The sequence below is a fragment of the Podarcis pityusensis genome, assembly GCF_964106645.2.
Source record: "Podarcis pityusensis genome assembly, chromosome: W".
In the NCBI taxonomy this organism is placed as follows: Eukaryota; Metazoa; Chordata; class Lepidosauria; order Squamata; family Lacertidae; genus Podarcis; species Podarcis pityusensis.
The window spans coordinates 27,030,872-27,058,135 of NC_138045.1; positions in this window are offsets into that span (position 1 = coordinate 27,030,872).

Here is a 27,264-nt window from a genome sequence, read left to right on the forward strand (position 1 = left end):
CAAGAATACTTATTGCAAAGCACTGGAAGACACAAGATCTACCTACCAGGTAAGAATGGCAGATGAAGCTGATGGATTACATGGAACTGGCGGAAATGACTGGCAGAATCCGAGACCAGGGAGAAGAGTCGGTGGAAGAAGATTGGAAAAAATTTAAAGTATATTTACAGAAATATTGTAAAATTAATGAATGTTAGAAGGATGCTGGAAAGAAGTTATATGACTTTAGCAGAAATGGTATAAAGAATTAAGCATGAATAGATTGACAATGGGTAAAGGTGTAAACTAAATTTGAGAAAGAGGGAAAGGACTTGCTGGAACAATTAATTGAACTAGAATACAAAAAAGGAGGTGTGAGGAAGTCGAGGAAATAAGCAAATGAAAGATAAGGATATGAAAATACGGGGTCTCTCCCCCCCCCTTCTATTTTTTTAAAGGTTTGTGTTTTTTAAATGTTTCTGGTTTTTTTTCTTTTTTAATGTTTTGATGCCCTGTTGATGTTTTGTTTTATTGTATTTTCTTTTGTCTTTGAGGTTTTGTAACTGTTCATTGCTTGTATTTCTTTTTTTTCTTTTCTTTTTGTAATACTTAAACTCTAATAAATATCTTTTAAAAAAAAAAAAAAAAAAAAGTGTAATAAGACTTTGCTTCCGGGACTTCCACCCAACCAGGGATTCCCCGAACTTTACCACCAGCCCAGACACAGACTTCCTGTTCCCAAGAGATGCCCATTCGCTGTCACTGCAGCACGTAAGCCGTGCGTCACCTTCAGCTGACAACGTGAGGCAAAACTCTTTGGTATCCTGCAAATACCTCAACACTCTCTTGATGCCTTGCCAGGCATTCACACTGGGCTTTGTAGCCTCCCTGCTGAGCAGATTCACAGCAAACGCTATGTCTGGTCTGCTCCACTGAGAGAGATACAATAGACTCCCTAGCGCTGACTGAAACACCTCAGGGTTTGGGAACTCAGAACACTTCCCAAGCTGACTGTCCTTCACAAAGTTGGTCTCCATGGGCGTTCTGACGCCTGCACAGTCAGACATCCGGAACTTCTCAAGCAACTGCTCAATCTTGCTTTTCTGACTGAGCAAGAAACTCCCATTCTCAGACCTGTCTATCCTAACGCCTAGATAAACCTGAACGAGACCAAGGTTTTTGAGCTTAAACTTCTTACCAAGCTCTTTGGCAAAACCTTGCACCTGTCTACTTGTCTGTGCCACGTACAGAATATCATCTACGAACACCAGAATTGCCTCCTGTGTCTCTCCTGACCCCTTCAGGTACAGGCAACTGTCTGCAAGACTCTTCTGTGAACCCAAACTTTCCAGAGCTTTATTCAGGCACATGTTCCAATTTCTGGCTTACTGTTTCAAACCATAAATTGACTTGTGCAGCTTCCACACAACACCTGGCTCATTGCCCTCAAACCCTGGAGGAGTCCCAGGAATGCGAAATATGCAGGCTGTTTCTCCGTGCTGTTTTCACCCAAAAGCAGACACTCAGTGAACCGAAGAATGCTTCAATTCATGTTCACTCTCACAGCCATAAAATCACCATACCTTGAGGGAATCTGTTGCTCGTTTTATCAGCAAAAACGCCTCCTCCGGTGCTCAGCCGTACTTGTAGCTTCCATCAGCCCGCTACCACATTCTTTCTTTATCTCCTTGCAGAGGATGAAGTACGATCCATCAACCTCTCTTGCTGCTTTAATGGATCGAAACCATCGGCTCCGTGCTACCAGATGTCGGGAATCAAGCCTTTATCAGGAGAAACGGGCAACTCTCCAGGCACCCGGCTTGATCTCCTGTTGACCTCCCTGTCTGCATTCCCCAGCAGGATACAGGCTAGGTCGCGATAGGCGATCCTTCTCAGCGTGAGAAGAACACACCCCGTCTTTCCTGCCCCCCCCGGGCAGGGGAAAGAGATAGACAGAAACGTATTTACATGCCTTTATTTCTGTCTTTGCAGCGTTACAAAAAACATGACTGCTCTCTTCAAACTCCAGTAGTCGAGAGAGAAACACTTCCTGTATAAGAGCAAAAGGAAGAGCTCATATTACACTCTGAGCTAATTCCGGTGCATTGCCCTGTGAGTTGACTGTCCCTCTGTTTCCCACGGAACAGTCCTAACATTCCATCATGTGCTGTTTTCAAGCTAGCAGCTCGCGGCTGCATTGCTTCTATATCGTAACAGAATCATGTGTGGGAACGTAAGCACACCGCGCCTGTGCTGTCTCAGCGTTCCCCTTACCCTCCAGAGGTGTCTCCAGAACAAAGAGGTTGTTCTGACATGCAACATTGACCAGTTGTTTCCCACCCCTGGAAATAGAACAGACATCATTTTCAAAGCAAACCTTATAACCTTCCTTTACAAGAGCAGATACAGATAAAAGACAACACTTCATTCCTGGCACAACGTAGACTTCCAGCTCTGCCTGTAAAAAAGAAACAAACACATTGCCAACAGTGGTTAATTGTCTCTGTGAGCCATCAGGAAGAGAGACTGTTTTCTCAGTTGAAACAGCCCTGCAGTTCCACATTTCGCCACTAGATGGCGATGGCATCAGGTGATGGCTGGCTCCTGAGTCAATGACCCAACGCAGCATGCTGCCCTCACCAGAGTTGTCCTTCAGCGTTGCCATGGAGGCAGCTAGGTGATAAGAAGAACCGTCCTTCTCACTTCCTCTGTCACGTCCTCCCTTTGCATTCCTACGCTGGCCTCCTCTCCTAGACTGGCTGCCATGGAAACCTGGCTGGCTGCCACGAGGACTTGGCTGACTGCCATGGGAAGCGACCTTGGAGACATCCTGCCCGGCCGCTCTAGCTCTCCTCGGACAGGACCGAAGCAGATGGTCAACAGACCCGCAGACAAAACAACGATGAGTGGAAAAAGCCTGAACTGTGCCTTCTGGCTTGGGCCCCCCTCAGTTACTGGCAGGGCACCCTGAGCCAGCTCGGCCCTCTCTGAGACGGCATTCCTCCTCGTCACACAAACGCCCAGTCACATACTGCAGCGTAAGATCCGCTGGATTCATCGATTCCAAAGTTAGACACAAATTGTCATAACTTTTATCCAAAGAGCTGAGCAAAATATAAACTTTCAGTTCCTCAGTAAAGTTGACTTGCAACAGTCTCAGCTTGTTGAAAACAGAGAGCATCTTAGTCACATGCTGTCTGATGCTATCACCAGGACGCAGCTTCAGCTCAAACAAGCTTCTGGTGGTGTGGATCTTTGCCCCAGCTGTGGTCCTGTGATGCACTCTCTCTAGTGCCTGGTAGGCCTCCTGGGCAGTCTCAAGACCCTCCACCAAAGGTAGCTGTGAGCCCTCCAAACTGAGCACTATAGCTCCTAGGGCTTTCTGGTCTTTCCTCTGTGAGGCTTGGGCAGCTGCAACAACCGCTGCTGCAGCTCCGGCTGCAGCTTGCTGTGGGGGCCCTTGGGTCGCCTCCCACAGACCCTTGGCTACCAGCCAGGCCTTCAGCTTCCTTGACCACTCCTCCCAGTTGCTCCCATTTAATTTTTCAAAGGGGACTGAGAATGACTCCTGTCCATCTGCCATCTTCTCCCCCGGGGCTGAGCCTACTCACGTAACCAGCAGCTTCTCTTGGCACCCGGTCCTGAAGATGAGATCCTCCCCAGCAAGCTTCCCTGCCTCAAACGTTAGGCAGGGGCTCCAGCTGGCTCCCACACACACAGGCACGACGTGGCAACAGCTTCCAAAGCTTGGCTAGCTCCCATAACCTTCTGAGATAAGATGGCGCCCGGCACACTTCCCCTGTGCCGATGGACGCCTGTGCCGATAGAAAAAAACTTGAACTCTTAGCAGAGTTCTTAGCAGAGTTCTGCAGCGGTAGAAAGTGTTGCCTTGTGTGTGGATAATAAATCAGACTGAACGCAGGCTTCTTGCTTATCTCTAACAGCCTTTAATGAGAAGAAAAACATCATAAATCAGTCCCAGCTCTCAGCCAAAAACAAAAGGAAACTCACACACAAAGAAAGATTCCCGTATGTGAACCAAACCACGCCTCAGAATGTGAGACGTCACACAGAACTGTTTAACCCTGTAAGTTCTGATTCTCCTCACACGACCCTCTGAGGGCTCTGATCAAGAATTGGAGGAACCACTGTTCACTATAGGCCACTTTTCTCCTAAGAAAAAAGAGGAGAGCGTTGAAGACTTACGTTTAATTCGCAGGTCTGAAAGAGCCACAAAAGGTAAACCTCCAAAGAGATTTGCTGATGAATTTGCGAAAGCAGCAAAAGCTGTAACTGCTGTTAATAGTTCCAAGAAGGTATTTGAACCTTCAAGTTTCCAAGAGATCCAGGCTTTGGACTCGAAGGATGCTGAGCCATGGTTAACTGCCATGAAGGCTGAGCTTGATTCCTTAGAGAGGAACAAAATATGGGAGCTAGTTCCAACAGTTCCAGGGATGAAACTGCTTGGAAGCAAATGGGTCTTCAAAGTGAAGACAGACCAAAATGGCAAGGTAGTCAGACACAAAGCCAGATTGGTAGCCAGAGGTTTTTCACAGGTACCAGGAGAAGACTATCACGAGACCTACTCACTCACCGTGAGATATGAGAGCATTAGGCTTATGCTCAAACTTGCTACAGAAGAGAATCTACACGTTTCTCATCACGATGTGAATACAGCATTTTTGTACGGAACCTTAGGTGAATCACTTTATATGCTTCCACCTGATGGCGTACAGGTAAAACAGGGATTTGTTTGTTCTCTGAAGAAGTCCCTATATGGTCTCAAGCAAAGTGCACGGTGCTGGCATTCTAAACTCACTGAAGTGTAGTTTTCTCTAGGTTTTCAGCAAGGTAAAGCTGATCCATGTGTATTTGTCAAAGAGGAAGGGCAAAAGAAGCTGTATTGCTTATTTTATGTTGATGATATTCTTTTCTTTTGGAAGGATGCCAAGATGTAGAATAGCGCCCTAGCTCAACTGAAGGAGCACTTTGACATGAAAGATCTTGGTGAGGTAACCAACTACCTATCTCTGGAAATAGAGAGAGACCAAGATGGTAATATGTATGCATGTGGTGTACACAGTCATTGTGTAACCCGAGTGGGCTGACTTCAGTCTCATGTGGTCCACTCAGATGACAATGTAAGAAACCCCCTATCCTTACATGGCCCAGGAAAGCAGAATACTGAGAGTGGTGGCTTTTAACAGATAACTCTGTAATTTATTAGATTCGTTTAAGAGAGCTAGCAAACCAACTGACTTTGTTCTTTTGCTAGAAAATGTCAAGGCTTATTTCAAACAGGCTAAAGCCCATGCTGCTGTCTGGAATGAAAAGGAGGCCTGAACAGACTTTTTGAGCGTGGCCCACCTGGATCCATCGCTGACTGCCGCTGTGAGGAAAGATTTGAAGCTCTTGGGGGAGAGAATAAGGAAGAAGCACGTGGAAGACCACAAGAAGTACAAAGATCTCTTTCAGCAGCCTCCTCCTAAAGGAGAAACTGAGGGGAGAGCAATGGAGGAGACAAAAAAGCTGTCAGATTCTAGCCTCGGCCCACAAACAGAGGAAAAGAACCAAGAAACCCTGAAGCCTGAGAGAGGAAGACAAGAAGGGATATGGATGGGTGCAAAGACTGAAGAAACCGAGCAAGGGAACTTAGCAGAGAAAGAGGAAGGACTCCTAAAGAAGACAGGTGAAATGGACAAAGAGGACATCACCCCTCAGAAAGTGAGGGAAGAGGAAATAAAGATAAAGGAATGATGGAGAGTCATTCTGGAGATGACCTGACAGGCTGTGAAACCTCTGAAAGCAAGGAACAGTTAGAGTTTGGGCAGTGGAAACTTGAAGAACAGAGGGGGGAAGTGGAAGAGATTAATTCTGGGGCTTCGGATCAAAACAAAGAAGTGGATTTTCCAGTGCTGGAGGAAAAGGATGCAGAAAGAAGAGCTGTCCCTGGGAGCCCTGGGAAGGAATTAGGGGGAGTTGCAGGAAACCATGTGAACAGCAGCGTAGGGGAAGGGTGCATTAAAGGACCTTGTGAGACTGGAGTGGGCATTGGAGCAGAGAACTTCACAAGAGAGATGGAAGGATATGAAGCAAGTTGTGAGAAACGAGAAGCCCAAACTGTTGAATTGTCAAAGGCACAGGGTGATAAGGGCTTTGGAGCAGAGGACCCCAAGGATGGGGTTATAGTGGAGAGCCCTCAGGAAAGTAGTGAAAAAGAAGACTTCCAAATCCTTCAGGAAGGATCAAAGACAGAAGCAAGTGTGTCAACAGAACCGAGGGAAAAGGTCAGTTCTGACTGGGAAAACTGTGGTGGGCCTAGAAAGGAGAATTCTACTGGAAAGGAGGAGGAACCTAAAGAAGAAACAAAATTGGGAGAGAAAAGAAGAGAAGATAATGAACATTCTGCTCCAGAAGAGGAGACACGTTGCTGTGAAGCAGGCCCAGAGCATTGTGGGGGAGAGGCAGACCCAGAAGACTTTAAAAGAGTGGCAACTGGTGATTAGGGCCAAGGAAGTGATAAGCCTCAAATCAGAGCATGCCAGAGAAGAGGAGGGTGGCCACAGAGAGGTAGCTGGATGTAGTGAGGAAGGAACTGAAGTTGGTGACAGATCTGGGCTGTGCAAAGATGCACAAGGAGATGAGGTAGACCAAGAGTGGTTCAAGGCAGAAATAAGCTTCAAAGCTGATGATCTGGAGATGGGAACGAGAGGAGAGGATTCCAAGACAGAGCAAGCAGATCTGCAAGTTATAGGGGAAGAGCCAGAAGCGAAAACAGGCAGATAAGCAGAACTGATTGTGGGGCAAGAATCTCTACGGGGCAATGGTGAAGTGTCAAGAAAGGAGGATGGAGATACAGTGGTACCTCAGGTTACATACGCTTCAGGTTACAGACTCCGCTAACCCAGAAATAGTACCTCGGGTTAAGAACTTTGCTTCAGGATGAGAACAGAAATCGCGTGGCGGCGGCGCGGCAGCAGCAGGAGGCTCCATTAGCTAAAGTGGTGCTTCAGGTTAAGAACAGTTTCAGGTTAAGAACGGACCTCCGGAACGAATTAAGTACGTAACCAGAGGTAGCACTGTACAGAAGATATTTCATTGGCCACCCACTGCAGAGGAGACAAAAGCAAAGTGCAGGAGTTGACTGGATCTGGAGCAATGGGTGAGCCGAACATTTCTACCCTGAGACAACACAACCTGATGAAAGAGGAAACCCAGTGAGGAGGCAGAGAGTCACGTATGAAAAATAGTGGGTTGTAGAATCAGTTGCTAAGGTCTAGGGCAGAGCTTTCCAAACTGTGTGTCACGACATGTTAGTGTGTTGGCTGCAGTGTGCTCCTCCCAGGGCTGGAAAGGGGGTAGTTTAACCTCCAGTTTGCTAGTAAAACGGAATTACTGTGTCACAAAATGATGCATTTCTTTAACAAAGTGTGTCACCAACATAAAAAGTTTGGAAAGCTCTGGTCTGTGGTGATATTGGGGAGCAGGGTCAGAGTGAAAGTGTGCTAGCTAATGATCTTTGACATGGCCAGCTCATCTTGTTGAGAACAGGTAACTCAAGGGTCTGGTGCAGTAATCAAAGGCTCAAGGAGGGAGCTGTCATTGCATCTACACCTAAGAAAACAAGCATGCTTGCCCCTTCTTGGGTCTGCTGGTATTCTTTTCAGTTTCCTTCCGCAATTGAAGAATTGTCTGCAAAAAAGTGATATACAGAGTCATCTTGCCATCTTCATTCAGCCACTGCACGTGTACTCGGAAAATAAACCTCCTCTTTGCCACCACAGGCAAAGTCTAAAATTTGTGGTTTTGTCTTGTTTTTTGGGGTTTTTTTTGTTTTTTATTGCTGTTTTTCTGTTTTTGTTTGCTTTTCCTTTCACTATCTAGTGGTAGCTAATGCAGCTGATATTAGCATCAGATGTCATTAGTTTTTTTTGCAAGGTGCTGATTAATTGAGCCGCTAACCTGTTTAAAGATTTATATATATGATCTAGCACCCTGAATGAGCAAGTGAACACAAGGATTGCAATCATTTATTATATTTATTTGATCTGATGAATTTGTGATATTGCTGTATTGATGATTGGCTGTAACTAATTAGATAATTGTTCATAATCAATTTTAAATATATTTAGTGAAGCTGGTGAATATAAAGAATTACTGGATACATAGGCCGGAGATTATTATCAGACTGGTAAAATTGTCGTGATTGTATTAAGAAAAAATGAATTTAACTGACATTCTTTAATTATCACATTGGAAATATTGTCGCGATTGTATTAAGAAAGATTGAATTTAATTGATATCCAGTCTGTAAGACAGAAAGAAAAAGAACAAATTACCTTGTGAGCTAATTGAATTTCTTAGTGATGTCTGGTAAAAAAACAACTGTGTCAGGTTCTGTGGCAGTTTCAGCCTCACAAATCAAGAGAACTTCTGTAATTGACATGGATCAACCGCTAGATATGAGAGAATTAATTTTAAGTTTGAAGAAAGATATCCAAGATTTAAAAAATAATGTAAATGAAAAGGCAAAAGCAACAGAAGAAAAACTTATTTCAATGGGAGTTAAAATAGATGAAAATGTGAAAATAACAGCTGAGTTATCAACTCAGGTCAACAATTCAGTACAAAAAAATTCAGAACTGACGAAAATAGTGCTAGACCTTAAAGGTAAAACACAGAACCTAGAGGAAGCCCAGAAAAAATTACAAAATGAAAATAGAATGCGAAAAAGGGAATGCGATAAGATAAGTGTAATAAATGTAGGGGTTGCTCGTGCGCAAGTTGGTGCCACTCCTGGCTAGGTTGCCTTGTTAAACCTTTTCTGTCTGGACAGCCCCTGCACTTCATGGCTGTTCAGTCGCTAGCAGGATCCATCAGTGGGCGTTTCTTAAACCTTTTCCAGTATAAAAGTTGTTTGACTCCAAGTCTCCTCCTACTCTCCCTGAGCGGAAGTCTTCTGCGCAGGGAGGGCGTGAGTAGCGGAGGACCCGTGCTCTCCTCGCTGATCTCCGGCGAGGAGTCCTGGAGCCCCCTCACCGATTCCCCCATCTGCCCCCCTTTATCCCTGGTGTTACGCTGATTTCTTTCCCCAGCTGGTGAGCCGCCTCTCCCCCTGCTGGGCCCTTCTCCAGCATCGCTCAAGAGCCCAGCCTCCGCCTCTGGCTCCGATGTCAGTTCCCTGACATCCACCTCCCCCCCCCAGGACCCCCTTCACCCCCGGCCCGACCTTTTGATCCAACTTCGTCCCTTTCCTCGGCCGACGATGCGGGGAATCCCCGGAAGGAGCTGTCGCCATCCTCTGAGGATTGAAAACCCGCTTCCCACCCGCTCCGATCTCTCCCCGCGGGGTGGGCCTCCCAGTCTGATTCTTCTTCCTCCGAAGCCTCTCCTCCCTCCTCTTCGGAGGCAGAAAACCCCACAAAATCCTCTTCATCGTCTGTGGTTCCAAATTGCTCTTCCCAGAATCTCGCTAGTGGCTTGGGTTTGTCCGGGAACAGGCTGTGGAATTCCTCCACAAGATACCCATCATTGATAGCCTCCGCGGGAACCCACGTGTTTTCCGACCCGGGTTCTCCCTCCCAAGCTACCAGGTACTCCACCTGGTGCCCTCGCCACCTTGAATCGAGTATTTCCGTGGCCCGGTTGTGGTGTTCCCTCTCCTCTATCTGCGGGTGTGTGGTGACTTCGCCTTCCCGCCCCGGGAATCCCCGCCCCTCCCTGTACGATGAGAGTAGGGACCTATGGAACACCGGGTGTATCTTCATGCTGTCAGGCAACTTGAGCTTGAATGCCACGGGGTTCACCTGCTGTGTTACCTCAAACGGCCCCAGCCGCCTTGGCTGCAACCTCTTGCACCCCCCCTTAAAGGGTAACCCTTGGGTTGACAACCACACCCGGTCCCCCACCCGTATGGTCTCCCCTTCCCTGCGGTGCTTGTCTGCCTGCCTCTTGTAAGTTTCCTTGGCCCGCTCCAAGTTCATCTTAAGTTGCTGGTGCAGGGCCTCCATTTCTTCCACAAACTGCTCTGCCACTGGTACTCTCCACCCTTCCTCCCCACTCCCCTGGAAGGCCCTGGGGTGACCCCCATAATTGGCCATGAACGGGCTCATTCCCGTGGACACATGTTCAGTGTTATTGTACGCAAGTTCAGCCAGCGCTAGTTTCTCTACCCAATCGTTCTGCCTCTCGCTGACGTAGCAGCGTAGGTATTGCTGGAGTACACTGTTCGCTCTTTCTGCTTGCCCGTTGGTTTCCGGATGTCTCGCTGTCGAGAAGCTCACCTCTACCTGCAGCAAGCTCATGAGCTTCCTCCAGAACCGGGAAGTAAATTGTTTTCCGTGATCTGAGATGACCCTTGAGGGAGCCCCATGCAACTTGAAGATGTGATCCACAAACAACTTGGCTGTCTCCTCTGCTGTCACCGCATGTGAACACGCTATAAAATGGCACATCTTTGTCAATAGATCGACTACTACCATGACTGCTGTCTTCCCCCGGGACTTGGGCAAATCGGTCATAAAATCAATGGACACCACCTCCCAGGGTCTTCCCGGCGTGGGTAAAGGTTCCAGTAACCCTGCGGGGGCAGCCCTTTCCCCCTTTGCCCTTTGGCAGCGGTCACACCCCCGTACATATTCCCGTACATCCACCCTCACCCTTGGCCACCAGAACTGCCTGGTGACGAGCATCATGGTTTTGTGCTGTCCAAAGTGCCCAGCTGTGGGGTTGTCGTGGAGTTGTTTGAGTACCTTTCCCCTCAGGGTCTCCCCCGGTACATACAGTGCCCCCTTATAGTACAGCACCCCTTCCTTTTCCTCAAAACCCCCTTGGTTTTCTCTTCCATCTCGGAGTTCCAGGATTTTAGTTTGAGCGAACACGTCGTTTCTAGTAAGCCCTGCCAGTTCTCGTTTCCCAACCAAGGCTCCCCCACACACCCATCGGTCCTCGGGGATCACGTGTCGTATCTCCGGCGGTCCCTCTCCTTCCATGTACTCCGGCTTCCGGGAGAGAGCATCTGCTCTTACGTTTCCTCTCCTGGCACGTATCGGATTTCGAAGGAAAACTTGGAGAACTCCTGTGCCCATCGAATCTGTCTCTGGTTGAGTACTCGTGCGGTCCTCCAGTACTCCAAGTTCTTGTGATCAGTACAAACCTGGATCTTGTGCTGTGCCCCTATCAGCAGATGTCGCCATCGGCGAAACGCCGCATAGATCGCAAGCAGTTCGCGGTCATACACCGTATACTTTTGCTCCGACTTGCTCAGCTTCCTCGAGAAAAAGGCACACGGCTTCCATTCCTGCTTGCTCCTCCCTGGCTGCAAAAGAACCGCCCCCATGGCTCTGTCGGACGCGTCGGTCTCTAGCCTCATGGGTTTCTCCAGATCAACGTGCAGGAGCTGCTCTTCCGAAGCGAACGCCTTCTTCAGTCTTTCAAAGGATTGCTGGGCACTTTCGGTCCAGACAAACTTCTTTTTGCTACTGAGACAATCTGTGATGGGTGCTGTCAAGTGGGCGAAGTTCTTGATGAACTTCCTGTAGAAGTTGCTGAACCCTAGGAACCTCTGCACGTCCTTCCGGCTTTTGGGGGTCTTCCATTCCAGCACTGCCTGCCCCTTGCATGGGTCCATAGCTAGGCCTTTGTCTGACAACTTGTACCCCAGAAACTTGACTTCTCTGGTGGGAAACTGACATTTTTCCAGCTTGACCCACAACTGGTGCTTCTGCAGTCTCTTTAGCACTTCCCTGACGTCTCTGACATGTTGCTTCTCATTGTCCGAATAGATTAAGACGTCGTCCAAGAAGGCTACGCAGTTCTTGTACAGCAGGGACCCCAACACGTGGTGCATGAAAGCTTGAAAACAGGCGGAGCCCGACTGTAATCCAAATGGCATAACTAAGTACTCAAAGGCCCCCAGGGGGGTGAACATTGTGGTCTTCCATTCGTCCCCCTCCCTCATCCTAATCAAATTGTATGCTCCCCTGAGGTCCAGCTTGGTAAAAAATATTTCCCTGCCTCACCCGTGTTAAAATGTCATCAATCCTGGGCATTGGGAAGGTCACGGGTTCTGATACCAAATTTAACGCCCTAAAATCTACGACCAATCTGGGCTGGTTGGTCCCTTTTTTGTCCACAAAGTACACCGGACTGCCCCCCACCGCCTTTGATTCCCTTATGAACCCCCTCTTCAGGTTCTTGTCAATAAACTCCCGCAACTCCTTCATCTCCCGGTCCGACATGGCATACAGTTTACCCACCGGCAACTGAGCCCCTGGGAGCAAGTTGATTTGGCAGTCAAAGGGTCTATGGGGGGGTAGTCTATCCGCCTCCTTCTCGCTGAAGACCTCCTGCAGGTCAGCATATTGTGGTGGCACCTCCCCTTTTGGCTCCACCGCTAACCCAGCCACCCTGGCCATGGTCATCCTTGGGGTTTCCCCCCCTAGACAGTGTTCCAAGCAGTAAGCTGACCCAAAGGTGACCGTCCGCTGATGCCATGCCACTACTGGATCATGTAGTGCCAGCCAGCTCATCCCTAATATTATTGGGGGTCCTGCCAGTGTGGCTACGTGAAAGGCAATGGTCTCCGTGTGCCTGGAAACCCTCATTCTCATTGGTGGGGTCTGGTGCGTCACTTCCCCTCCCAGAAGCTCCCTGCCATCAATGGTGGTCATTTGCAAGGGAAAATCCAGGGGCAGCAGGTGGAGCTGGTGCTCTAGGGCGAAGTCCTTGCTGAAGAAATTGCAAGAACTGCCTGAATCCAACAGCCCCTTCACCTTGACTGGGTGCCCATTCGGGAGTTCTAGCACCACTTCTATGGCTATGGCCGCTCTGGGGGGGTCTGGCTGGGGCACTTCTATTGGTTGCTGGCCTGGCTGCTGCACCCGCTGAGTGGCAGCCAAGCATTGGCGTTTCCCTGCTCCTGCTCCTTTTTCCCCTCCTCCTCACCTCCAGCAGCTCCCACCATTCCTTGCCAGGCCTTTCTTTGAGGGCAGACCCTGGCAAAATGTCCTGGCCGCTGGCAGAGGAAACACTTCTTTTTAGTTTTCCAATCCTTTCCTTCCCTTTTGCGACCTTCACTGGAGTTTGAAACCTCCCGCGCGCGCGCCATCAATTTCCATTGGCTCCGCCGGCGGGGAAGGCTGCCTTGGTATTTCAGGAATGCGGTAGTCATGGTAACATTCCCCTCTGCCTTCCCGCTTCTCCTGAGCCCGCGCTTCCTGTCTTACGCCAATCGCAAGCACAGCCTTGGTCAGCTGATCCATCGACTGCGGGCGGGGCGCGCGGGAAAGCTCATCCTTCACCGTTGGGGACAACCCCTCCTCAAACAACATCTGAATGGGTTCAGAGTCCAATTCCCACCCGAGCCGGTGGACTAACATGGCAAAGCGCGACCAGTAGTCTCTAACTGACTGGTTCCCCTGTTTACAACCCATCAGTTCCCGCCGAGTCACACTTTGCTGCACATCACTGGAATTCATCGCATCCATCGCCTGGAAGAATTTCCTCAGGTCCTTCAAGGCGGCATTTTGCGTTGCCATTAGGGGCCTGATCCATTCCCTGGCCCCATCCTGCAGATGCCCGACAATGTAGGCCACCCTCTCCCCATCGTCCGCAAAATCCTTATGCTGCAGTTCCAAAGTGTATTCTATTTCCGTTCGGAACGCATTGTAGTCCTGTGGCTTCCCCCCAAACTTGTGTACCAGTCCCGGTACCTTCCTTGCTACGGGGGTGGTCCTGACCTGTGCATCCTGAGCTCGCCTTTCTTCCAACCGCGCCGTGAGAAGAGCCACATGCTGTTCCAAATCTCGGTTCCTCTCCACCAGATTTTGCACTCCAGCTGCTCCCTCCGTGATGCCTGCTTCTCCGGTTTGGCTCATTCTGCTGCCTGCCTGTCGCTGCGCACAAGCAACGTCAGAGACTGACGGATTGCTGTAATAAATGTAGGGGTTGATCGTGCGTAAGTTGGTGCCACTCCTGGCTAGGTTGCCTTGTTAAACCTTTTCTGTCTGGACAGCCCCTGCACTTCGTGGCTGTTCCGTTGCTAGCAGGATCCGTCAGTGGGCGTTTCTTAAACCTTTTCCAGCATAAAAGTTGTTTGACTCCAAGTCTCCTCCTACTCTCCCTGCACGGAAGTCTTCTGCGCAGGGAGGGCGTGGGTAGCGGAGGACCCGTGCTCTCCTCGCTGATCTCCGGCGAGGAGTCCTGGAGTCCCCTCGCCGATTCCCCCATCTGCCCCCCTTTATCCCTGGTGTTACGCTGATTTCTTTCCCCAGCTGGTGAGCCGCCTCTCCCCCTGCTGGGCCCTTCTCCAGCATTGCTCGAGAGCCCAGCCTCCGCCTCTGGCTCCAATGTCAGTTCCCTGACAATAAGGAAAGAAACAGCAGATCTGAAAGCGCAGCAGGATTCAACTCTGGACTCTATTGCGATGTTGCAAATGCAGAGAAGGGAGAATACCCTAAGATTCAGAGGACTAACAAAGGACGCAGAGGAAATAACTGGGGGAAAAATCTCAAAAGAGCTAGCAGCTTGGTTAGACCTAGAAGAAGCAGAAGTAGCACAAAAAATAGAAAAAGCACTCATAGTCAAATCTAATGTAGCAAAAGCAAATAACTGGCCGGCTGACTGTTTAGTCTCTTTTAACTCTATGGATTTCAGAAATAGAATTTTACAAGCTAGTAACAAGAAGAAATTCCAATCGGAAGACAATGATATTATCGCCCACAAGATTATCCCAACTCGATTGATAAAAAAGAGAGAAGCTTACAAACCTCTGTCCGAGGCACTAAAGGCAAAGGCAGTGGACTATAGGTGGGAGTACCCTTAAAGCATCTCTTTTTTCTTTAAAGGGAAACGTAGAAAGTGCTTGTCGGCATTAGATGCGGACAAGTTCTGGAGAAAGTACCGGAAAGAGCTTGGAGGAAAAAGAAAATTGTTGGGAGAATCAGAGGAAATTGAACAAACAGTTGAGAGTTAGGAGACAGATCTAAGAAGGGAATTTATTAAACGTATACTGAGACCTTGAATGTGTAATTTTTTTAATTATTTTTTTAACCCGTTGACTTATCATAAGAAATAAAGTATGGATTATAAATTTATTACTTGGAACATAAATGGTTTAAATGAAAAATCAAAAAGGAATAAGGTGGAACATATTTTGGTTAAGCAAAAATATGATCTAATCTGTCTGCAAGAAACCCATGTAGCGGAAAAACATAAAAGAGTATTAATAAATAAAAGATTGGGGCTTGAGTTTATTACATCAAGTAAAGAAAAAGAGAGAGGGGTGGTAATCTATGTAAAACCTCAGCTGGAGCCAAAACTGCTTTACAATGACGAAAAAGGTCAAACAGTGATTATAGAAGTCAACATCAAAAATGAAAAAGTGATAGTTATTGGAGTTTATGCACCAAATGAAAGAAAATCCAAATTCTATCAATTCTTGGAAGAAAAAGTCATAGAATATTTAGGTGAAAAATTTATATTATTAGGAGATTTTAATGGAGTAGTCAATCCAAACATGGACAGAACAATAAAGAAGAAAGAAAAGAGGCAGAACAAACTCCCAACTACATTTTTCCAATTAACAGAACTCCTGAATTTGTTTGACACTTGGAGGTTTAAGAATCCAACAGAGAAAGAATTTACACATTATTCAGAGCCACATAAATTGGCGGGACGAATCGATGTGATCTGGACAACAAAGGATTTATTAAATAATATTACAAAAGCAGAAATCCATCCAAGGACAATTTCAGATCACAGCACGGTCTGGGTTAACTTTAAAGGAAAAGAAGAAAAGGTTAAAAGGTGGCAACTTAATGAGAGTATGTTAAATGATGAAAAAACTGTAAAGAAGGCCAAGCAAATCTTAGAAGAATATTTTAAGTTTAATTTAAATCAAGGAGTAGATCTAGAGACGGTTTGGGACGCGAGTAAAGCCGTCATAAGAGGTTTCTTTATCCAACAAAACACATTCCAAAGGAAAATAAAGGAGAAGAAGAAAATGGAGATCTGGGAGGAAATTCGAAAAAAGGAAAGGATCCTTTTCCAAAAAGCAGACAATGTACTAATTAAGCAAAGTATAAAAATTTTACAGATGCAATTCTCCATGATAATAAACGAAGAGATAGAATGGAAGATAAAATGGTTAAGACATAGAAATTTTGAGTTTGCAAATAAACCTGGCAAACTTCTGGCCTGGCAATTAAAGAAGAAAAAGGAAGATAGAATTATCAATAAAATTAAAATTGAAGACAAATGGATTCAATAACTGAAGGAAATTAGTAAAAACTTTGCTAGTTTTTTCGGAAATCTATATAAACAAGGTCCAGAGAATCTAGAAAAAATAATTGATTATTTGGGCAAAAATAAACTACTAATAATACCTAAGGAAAAAAACTGCAATTTTGAATTCACCAATAACAGCTATGGAGGTGGAACAACCTATACAGAGATCAAAATTCGGAAAGACACCGGGCCCAGATGGTCTCCCAGCTAATTCCTATAAAAAGTTAGAACAATCATTATTTCTTCTCATGAAAGACCTAATGAATAATATTCTGACAAATGGAAAGCTACTGAAAACCTGGAAGGACAGCTTTATTACTCTTATCCACAAACAGGGAACAGATGCCTCAAACATGGCCAATTACAGACCCATTGCACTGCTAAATAACGATTACAAGATATTTGCAGACATTCTTGTGAATAGATTAAAAATGGTGCTGAAAGAGATAATTCATAAAGATCAAACCGGATTTCTTTCCGGACGATTTATGCAATCCGATATTAGATGTGTGATTAATGTGTTAGAATATCTAGATATTAAAATTGATAAACCAGCAGCTATTATGTTGGTGGATGCTGAAAAAGCTTTTGATAACGTGTCCTGGAAGTTTATGAAAAAATTAATGGAAGAAATCGGACTGGGAGAAAATATTTGTAAAAGAATAAATGCCATCTATTCGGAACAATATGCAAAATTGATCATCAGCGGAACAATTACTGAGGAGTGCAAAATAAACAAGGGAACCAGACAGGGCTGCCCACTGTCACCACTGATATTTATCTTGGTGATGGAAATCTTGAACAATCAGATAAGAAAGGATCAGCTTGTGAAAGGCATCACTCTGGGAAACAAAACATATAAAATTTAAGCTTTTGTGGACGATTTACTTGTTATGACTGAAAACCCTAAAGAAAGTCTGAAAAGAGTGCTGGAATTGATTAAAGAATTTGGAGAAGTGGCAGGCTTTAAGCTGAACATAACAAAAACAAAAATGCTTGTTAAAAATGTAACCACGAAAGAAAAGGACGACTTAGAAAAAATATTGGGCCTGAAAATCTCCTCAAAAGTGAAATACCTGGGTATTTGGATCACCCCCAAGAACATAAACTTGGGGATAATTACAGGATAATTACACCAAAACTTGGTTAGAGATTAGAAAAAACTTTGAAACCTGGAGTAAATTAAAATTAACATTTCTGGGTAGGATTTCCATTATAAAGATGAATGTGCTTCCAAAATTAATCTTTTTATTTCAAATGATTCCAATACTGGGCGAAGCAGGTTGTATCAAGATATGGCAAAGAGAAATCTCCAAATTCCTGTGGGAAGGGAAGAAACCTAGGATTAAACACCTGATCTTAATAGACATAAAAGGAAGAGGAGGCTTTTCTCTACCCGACCTAAAACTTTACTACGAGGCAGCCTGTTTCACCTGGCTAAAAGATTGGTGCACATTGCAGGATCCGGACCTCCTGGACCTGGAAGGTTTTGACAACCGTTGGGGATGGCACGCCTACCGGATATATGGAAAAGCGAAAATTCATAAAAATTTTACCAACCATGTAATAAGAAAGTCACTCTTTGCTGTATGGGAAAAATATAAAGACCTGATGGAGCCTAAAGTCCCGTGGTGGACTTCTCCAATAGAAGCCAGAGCAGTAAAACGGAAAAATACCCAGGAAAGCTTGCCAACATATAAAACACTTCTAAAAAATGAAGATAACCAAATAAAATTAAAAAACTTTGAGGAAATAAGAGAACACATCTCAGACTGGTTCCAGTACCATCAGTTATTTGAAAAATTTAAATCTGACAAACAAAAGGGGTTCTCAACAGAAATTTCCCAATTCGAATCTGACCTTGTAAATTCTAAAAGAAAAACTCTTTGCAAAACTTATCGACTCCTCCTTGACTGGACAGTCAAGGAGGAGGAGGTAACAGTGGCAATGGTGGTCCCAGGATTTTGGCCATTCAGTAACCATGGCCCAATGGCAAAACTTATGGAAGATCAATTGGAAATTCACAAATTGTTACACGATTAGAGAGAACTTTCAAAAAATGCAACATCGATGGTATCTAACACCATGGAAACTTTCAAAAATGTATAAAAATGTGTCAAGTAATTGTTGGAGATGCGGAGACTCAGGAACTTTCTACCATATGTGGTGGATATGTAGGAAAATACAGGTATTCTGGGAGAGTATCCATGCAGAACTGCAAAAAATGCTAAAGATCTCTTTCAATAAAAAAACAGAGGCCTACCTCCTGGAAATAACAGATTTGGATATTCCACAAAAGAGGAAAGGTATTTTTTTATATGCGACGGCGGCAGCAAGAGTTTTGATAGCAGCAAAATGGAAGAGTAATGAAATCCCCTCCATACAAGATTGGATCCAAAAGCTGACAGAATATGCCGAATTAGATGGTCTATCAGAAAAAATAAAGAATAAATCAAAACAGGAATTTGTTTCAAAATGGGAAGTTTTCCAAGAATATCTGAAAAATAAATATAGTAGTTTAAATTCTGTTGCAGCATTCGAGGAACTTCAGTAATAGTTGCAAGATAGATATAAGAAATTAGATATATTAAGAATAAGTTTAATTATGATAAAAGTGTGTAGCGTCTTCGAAGCTACCAGCATGAGTCTGACGAAACTGCGGGAGGCAGTGGAAGATAGGAGTGCCTGGTCTGCTCTGTGTGGGAATGTTCAGGGATGCCGGAGAGGATATATTGACTGATTATATCCTTATCCAACTTGTGTTAACAAGTTCCCAATATCAGCAGAGTAAAATATTCCCCTTTATCTTAAGTTTGCAACGGCAGCGTTTGCTTAGGCTCGCTTAAGCCTCTATAATAATCACTCTGGTAATTTCCCCTTATTGCCTCTTAAAATAGAAAACATGACACAGTCCTTTACAAAAGTATAAAAAGAGTTTACTCACATTCTGTTCACATCAGATCCCAGAAGGCAGACTTAAGCTTAGTGAAGTAATATACATTTGGATTCTATCTTATAAGAAGATAGTCCCTTTCTCCTCTCTTGGCTGGGAGCCAAGAGGGCATCTTTAGCTTAGCAGATGTTGCTTCTTCGAAGGAAGAGAAGAGAGAGAGTAAGAGAGAGATGGCTGCCCCTGCCCTGTGCTTTTATCATTACCTGCACAGGTGAGGCCACACCCACCTCCAGTCACATGCGGAGGAAGTCTGTCCCAGGAAGTTTACCTGCTGGCTGGACAAACATCCCTCCCCATGTCTAAACATGTACACTCTAGGAATGTTGTAATTGACTGCTCTTGTGTTTCACATCCCACACTCTGGTACATGGGGTCACAAAGAGTCGGACACGACTAAACGACTAAACAACAACAACAAATATGAAATTGAAATATGGAATAGACGGGAGGTTGGGTCTTTAGTGTTAAGACCAATATATGTTTTATTGTTTGCTAAGAAAAATATGTGTCTATGGTTATTCTTGTGTGTAATTTGGTATTTGTGGTTTTTTCTTCTTCTTGCTGTATCCATAAAAATCTTTTTCTTTAAAGTCTAAAATTTCAGATGGAAGTTTTTTAAAAAAAAAATTCAGATGGAAGCTAGAGATGGGTTATAATTTCCATTCCCCTGCCCCAAAGATTCTTTGCAGATTTTTAAAAAAATTGTATTGTGCTATAGCTGTACAGTGCCTAGAGAACTCATTTATGAGGCATCCAACGAATAGAAATAAAGTTGAAGGTGTTTTGAGAAAGGGATTGATGCTCTTGGTGGTGTTGATTATTCTTGCTGTTGCCCTGGCAAACAGGTTTTGCATTTGGTCAGAGAAGACAGGGAGGGTATTTAAATATGCATGAAGACCTGACTGCAAGGTTAACGGGATCCTCAACATCTGCAGGACACTGCTCCTCAGTGTCATCTGCTTATCCTCACCCCGTAAGTACAGTATATGGCATCTCCTAAAAGGTAAATGGGTAAAGGGACCCCTGACAGTTAAGTCCAGTTGCAGACAAATCTGGGGTTGTGGCACTCATCTCCCTTTCAGGGCAAGGGAGCCGGCGTTTGTCTGCTCCACAGACAGTTTTTCCAGGTCATGTGGCCAGCATGACTAAGCTGCTTCTGGCGCAACGGAACAGCGACACCAGAGCAGCACACAGAAATGCCGCTTACCTTCCCATGGGAGCGGTACCTATTGATCTACTTGCACTTTTTGGCATGCTTTCGAACTGCTAGGTTGGCAGGAGCTGGGACTAAGCAACGGGAGCTCACCCTGTTGCGGGAATTTGAACCACCAACCTTTTGATCGGCAAGGCCAAGGCTCAGTGGTTTAGACAACAGCACGACCCGCATCCCTGAATGGCATCTCCTAGATATAGCTTAAAATCTGGCATTTTAACTTTTCCACAGTGCCTTCTAGTGTAGCTAAGGCATTGAGGGAAATATTGAAATGGTGATGTTCCAGACAAAACTTTTGGTGGTATTAATCTGCAGTGCAACAAATGGAAGAAAACACAGGACAAATGGAACTTTGGATATAGGCCCTAATTTTTTTTGTGGGGGGGGGGGGTGAACCTTTTAAAAGCATTTTTTTTTCCAGGCCACATACAAAGAAGAAACATAAAAAAGAACCTTGCACTCTTCTCAAGAAAGGGAAAATTCCTCCAAAACAAAAAAAAATGAAGCAACACAGCACTTCAGATACAAAATTCTTCTTTTTCCAAAGCAGAAATGGAAAAGACTTGAGTGAAGACATTGTAACCTGTCATTATTAGTTCTGCTCCCTTTAGAAAAAAACCCTCATTGCTCATTGTGCCCCTTTCAATTGCTTCAACAGAGACGAACACCCACCCACACCCCAGTGACCAAGCTGCAGTCCTTCTATGGGAAGAGCTAGGGCTCCATGATCACTGGAGATGGTGACAGCAGCCACGAAATTAAAAGACACCTGCTTCTTGGGAGAAAAGCAATGACAAACCTAGACATCACCTTGCCAATAAAGGTCCGTATAGTAAAAGCTATGGTTTTCCCAGTAGTGATGTATGGAAGTGAGAGCTGGACCATAAAGAAGGCTGATCGCCGAAGAATTGATGCTTTTGAATTCTGGTGCTGGAGGAGACTCTTAAGAGTCCCATGGACTGCAAGAAGATCAAACCTATCCATTCTGAAGGAAATCAGCCCTGAGTGCTCACTGGAAGGACAGATCCTGAAGCTGAGGCTCCAATACTTTGGCCACCTCACGAGAAGAGAAGACTCCCTGGAAAAGACCCTGATGCTGGGAAAGATGGAGGGCGCAAGGAGAAGGGGACAACAGAGGACGAGATGGTGGGACAGTGTTCTCGAAGCTACCAGCATGAGTCTGACCAAACTGTGGGAGGCAGTGGAAGACAGGAGTGCCTGGCGTGCTCTGGTCCATGGGGTCACGAAGAGTCGGACACGACTAAACGACTAAACAACCACAACAAGGGAAGCAAGGAGCAAAATTCCTGGGAGTAGGCAGTGGAAAGGAAATCTCTTGTTATTTGCAGTGGGAAGTTGCAATGCTAATGAACATGGTTCTGGGTTCCCAATGTTATTCAGAAAGTGGGATGGGGTGACGGGGAGAACTAATAATGAAAGTGTGAGATTGAGGGATCCACCACATGCTGCAGAGCAATTTTCCTTTTCAGGAATAATTGCCTCTCACCATATTAGTTTCCGTCTTTTATTGGCACACTGGAAAATAAATTATATACCGTATTTTTCGCTCTATAAGACGCACTTTTTCCCCTCCAAAAATGAAGGGGAAATGTGTGTGCGTCCTATGGAGCGAATGCAGGCTTTCGCTGAAGCCTGGAGAGCGAGGGGGGTCGGTGCGCACCGACCCCTCTCGCTCTCCAGGCTTCAGGAAGCTATCCGCTAGCCATGGGAAACCCAGCTCTCCCACGGCTAGCGGAGACCTTGCCAGCACCCAGAAGCTTGGGGCGCGCTGAGCTCCGCACGCCCCAAGCTTCGGGATTAGCGCAGTGCTCCGCTAGCCCTGGGAGAGCCGCGCGGCTCTCCCACGGCTAGCGGACTGCTTGCCGGCACCCAGAAGCTTGGGGCGCGCTGAGCTCCGCACGCCCCAAGCTTCGGGATTAGCGCAGCGCTCCGCTAGCCCTGGGAGAGCCGCGGGGCTCTCCCACGGCTAGCGGACTGCTTGCCGGCACCCAGAAGCTTGGGGCGCGCTGAGCTCCGCACGCCCCAAGCTTCGGGATTAGCGCAGCGCTCCGCTAGCCCTGGGAGAGCCGCGGGGCTCTCCCACGGCTAGCGGAGACCTTGCCGGCACCCAGAAGCTTGGGGCGCGCTGAGCTCCGCACGCCCCAAGCTTCGGGATTAGCGCAGCGCTCCGCTAGCCATGGGAGAGCCGCGGGGCTCTCCCAGGGCTAGCAGAGACCTTGCCGGCACCCAGAAGCTTGGGGCGCGCGGAGCTCTGCACGCCCCAAGCTTCGGGATTAGCGCAGCGCTCCGCTAGCCATGGGAGAGCCGTGGGGCTCTCCCACGGCTAGCGGAGACCTTGCCGGCACCCAGAAGCTTGGGGCGCGCTGAGCTCCGCACGCCCCAAGCTTCGGGATTAGCGCAGCGCTCCGCTAGCCATGGGAGAGCCGCGGGGCTCTCCCAGGGCTAGCGGAGACCTTGCCGGCACCCAGAAGCTTGGGGCGCGCTGAGCTCCGCACGCCCCAAGCTTCGGGATTAGCGCAGCGCTCCGCTAGCCATGGGAGAGCCGCGGGGCTCTCCCACGGCTAGCGGAGACCTTGCCGGCACCCAGAAGCTTGGGGCGCGCGGAGCTCTGCACGCCCCAAGCTTCGGGATTAGCGCAGCGCTCCGCTAGCCCTGGGAGAGCCGCGGGGCTCTCCCACGGCTAGCGGAGACCTTGCCGGCACCCAGAAGCTTGGGGCGCGCGGAGCTCTGCATGCCCCAAGCTTCAGGATTAGCGCAGCGCTCCGCTAGCCATGGGAGAGCCACGGGGCTCTCCCAGGGCTAGCGGAGACCTTGCCGGCACCCAGAAGCTTGGGGCGCACTGAGCTCCACACGCCCCAAGCTTCGGGCTTAGCACAGCGCACCTGGGGGGGAAATAAAAAATTTTTTCCTTTATTTCCCCCCAAAAAAACTAGGTGCGTCCTATGGGCCGGTGCGTCCTATGGTGCGAAAAATACGGTATATTTCAAATGCAACACAAATTCTGCCAAGTGCAATAGGCGATTGCAATTCCTCTAACGCTAGGGGCAGAGGCACAAGACTTTAAAAAAAATAATAAATAAATTATTGAATGATTTTATGTTACAAAAAACAATACAGCCATACTACCACTAAATATAATTAAGAAATAAAAAATTACATACTTTGATATTTAGTTTGTTATTTGTTATTTACCGTCTTATTTCCTCCCAAACATTGCATACAACAACACACATATGTTTAGACATCCACACCCCCACACAAAATGATAATAATGAAAGTAAATATTTTTCCCCCTTTTATCTTTCAAACTCTTTTCTTCAAATTTGACTTCTTGTCAAGTCCCTTTGCATATATTTTATCTTACATTTGAATGTACACAAAACAATAAACCTTTCTATATAATTTTTCCAATACTTTCTGAAAACATAATAAATCCTTAATTGTTGTCCACCTGCTTTTAGTTCCGTTATCACTCGAATACTAGCACAGAGTCAAAACTATTATTGTATTTTTGAACATATCTTCTATAACCATCCCATTTTTCCGCAAATTTTTGCTTTGAGTTTCCTCTGAGTTTACTAGTCAGTTGAGCCGTCTCCACCAATTCCTGTAATTTGATTTGCCAATCTGTTATTTTTGGAGCCTCGTGATCTTTCCATCACTTGGCCACAAGTATATGAGCCGCTGCGGTTGCATACAAGAATACCTCTCAGATTTTTTGGGCTCTCTTTATCTAAGATACTTAATAGAAATGCCTCCAGTTTTTTTAGTAAAAGTTATAACCATCATCTTTTTTAATTCATCGTATATTTTCCCCAAAAAACTCTTAATATTTTCACACGTCCACCACATGTGGATCATGTCACCGTTATTTCCTCCACATCTCCAACAAGCATTCACCATTTTTTTATAAATTCTTGATAATCTGGAAGGAGTGAGGTACCACCTATGAGCCATTTCCATCATGTTCTCTCTTATATTAGGGTAAAGGTAAAGGGACCCCTGACCATTAGGTCCAGTTGTGACCGACTCTGGGGTTGCGGCGCTCATCTCGCTTTATTGGCCGAGGGAGCCAGCGTACAGCTTCCGGGTCATGTGGCCAGCATGACTAAGCCGCTTCTGGCGAACCAGAGCAGCGCACGGAAACGCCGTTTACCTTCCCGCTGGAGTGGTACCTATTTATCTACTTGCACTTTGACGTGCTTTCGAACTAGCTAGCTGTAAATTTCAAATTTACATTTCATAAGTTTTCCCAATCTTTTAGCATAATTGGACAGCCCACATCTTGGGCCCACTTTATCATTGAAGCCTTAACCTCCTCATCCATTACTTCATAGTCTAAAAGAAGTCTATATATTTTTGTGATTATTTTGGTTTTACTTTTCAGTAGTTCTCTTTCAAATCTTCAAGGCTCCTTTTCAAAACCTATCTGCTTATCCTGTCTGAACACTTCATTCACCACGTTATTCAGTTGTCTTTGATGTTGTGTGTTTTTTTAATAGCGATTGCTTCTAATGGAGAGTTCCATCTTGGGGTTTTCTGTTCCAAATATCTTTTGTATTTTTCCCACACCCTATATATAGCATTTCTTATTATATGATTTGAAAAACTCTGGTGTGCCTTTATTTTCCCATAATTAAGATAGCCATGCCACCCAAAACGGGTGTCATGGCCTTCTAGATCTAAAATATCCCATTTTTTTAATAAACACCAATCTTTCAACCAGAGAAGACATGAGGCTTCGTAATATAGCTTCAAATCCGGTAACCCGAAGCCACCTCTTTCTACAGTATCTATTAATATCTTATGCTTTACTCTTGGTCTTTTACCCTTCCACAAAAAATTAGAAATTTCTTTTTGCCACTTGTCACTACTGCTGGTCTTTCCTATAATTGGAATTGTTTGGAATAAAAAGAGTAGCTTCGGTAAGACTATCATTTTAATTACTGAAATACGGTCCAGGAATGATAAATTTAAGCTTGTCAATGTCTCCAACTGTCTTTTGATATCTTTCCAACAATTAATATAATTATCTTCATACAAGTTAATATTCTTTGGTGTTATCCATAATCCTAAATACTTGATTTTGGGGTAGATTTTAATTTGTATTATTTTTTCTAATTCTGCTTTTTCATCTAGCGACCAATTTTTAACTAATAGTATTGTCTTGTTTAAATTCAGTTTGAACCCCGCAACTTTACCGTAGCCATATATTATTTCCAACGCCTTTTTTAAACTCTGTTTTGGTTGCTCCGTAGTTATAATTATATCGTCAGCAAATGCCCTCATTTTGTAACTTCTATTTCCCAGCGTAATCCCTTTTATTTCTTTTCCCTCCCTAATTCGTTTACATAAAACTTCCAAAGTTAATATGAAAATTAAGGGGGATAGTGGGCAACCTTGTCTGACCCTGTCAGGGAACTGCCATCGGAAGGAAGGGAGGTGGAAGGGCTCACACAGGTTGGGAGAGACTCAGCAGCTGAAGAGGGAACCAGTAGGGGGAGAAGAGCTGAGCTGAGGGAAAGTGAGCAGGAGGGATGGCTCCGAGACACTTCCAGCGAAAACAGTGGGGAGGTTTCAGGACCTCCTGTAGGGACACCCACTCCTCGCCGGAAACTGTCACGCAGAGAGTCCAGAAGACGTGTTTCCGTTAAGGAGCTTTTATGCTGGAAGCGATTCCGAAAGCAACCACTGTCGGAATCTGCGAGTGACTAGAGGAGCCATGTCTGAGGGGCTCCGTCACAGACAGAGGTTTGTGGACTTGAACAAACTCTGAGGGGATACGATTTTACGCACAAGCAGCTCATCATCCCATCACAGCATTCCGACAGTCTTTGAAAGCAGCTTGTGCAGGAGAAGGCATCATGAGCAACCCAGCCGGAACCGGAGAAGCAGGAGCAGGGGCGAGTCCAAGCCTGGAGGAAAGGTACCGGGTGTTGGAGGTCCAGCTAGCGCTGCAGACGGCGAGGCTTGAGGAGAGGAGGGCTCAGGATGCAGACAAAAAGGGGAAAGCCACCCAGCTCACCAGAAAGGTACCAGGATTGGTGCAGAAGTTTGGGGGGGAGCCCAAAGACTATCATGCCTTTCGGACAGAGATGCAATATGCCCTCAATCTGCAGTTTGATGAATTCCCTGACGAGGAATCACGAGTGGCTTTCGTGATTGGGCATCTTGAAAAGGGGGCGAGAGACTGGGTTAGACCCCTGATGGCAGCGAATAGTGACGTCCTAAAGGACACAATGAAGTTCTTTCGCGCCATGGATCTGATGTTTTCCAGCGATATTGAGCAGGGAGTGGTGCGCAGACAGTTAATGGCTTGCAAACAGGGGAGCCGATCTGTCCGTGAGTACTGGACTGAGTTCACCATGCTGGTTCACAGATTGGGGTGGGACTTATCGGCGGAACCCATTCAAATGCTATTTGAAGAAGGGCTTTCTTCGGCTGTGAAAGACGAACTTTCCCGGGGCCCCAGGGCGGATTCTATGGACCAGCTGACCAAATCTGCGCTGACCATAGGAGCGCGCCAGGAGGCGAGAGCATTGGAGAGGCGGGAAGGGAAGGGGGAACGTTGGAAGGAGTTCCGCATTCCAGACATTCCAGAGCCAACTTTCCCGCCGGCAGAGCCGATGGAAATCGGAACAGCGCGCGCGCGCGCAGTTTCAAAGCCCAGTGAGGGGGGAAAGAAGGAGGGAAAAGGCGCCCGGAAATGCTATCTCTGCCAACAGCCAGGTCACTTTGCCAGAGTCTGCCCCCAGAGGAAGGAATGGCAAGGGATGGTGGGAGCTGTGGAGGGAAGAGAGGAAGAAATACC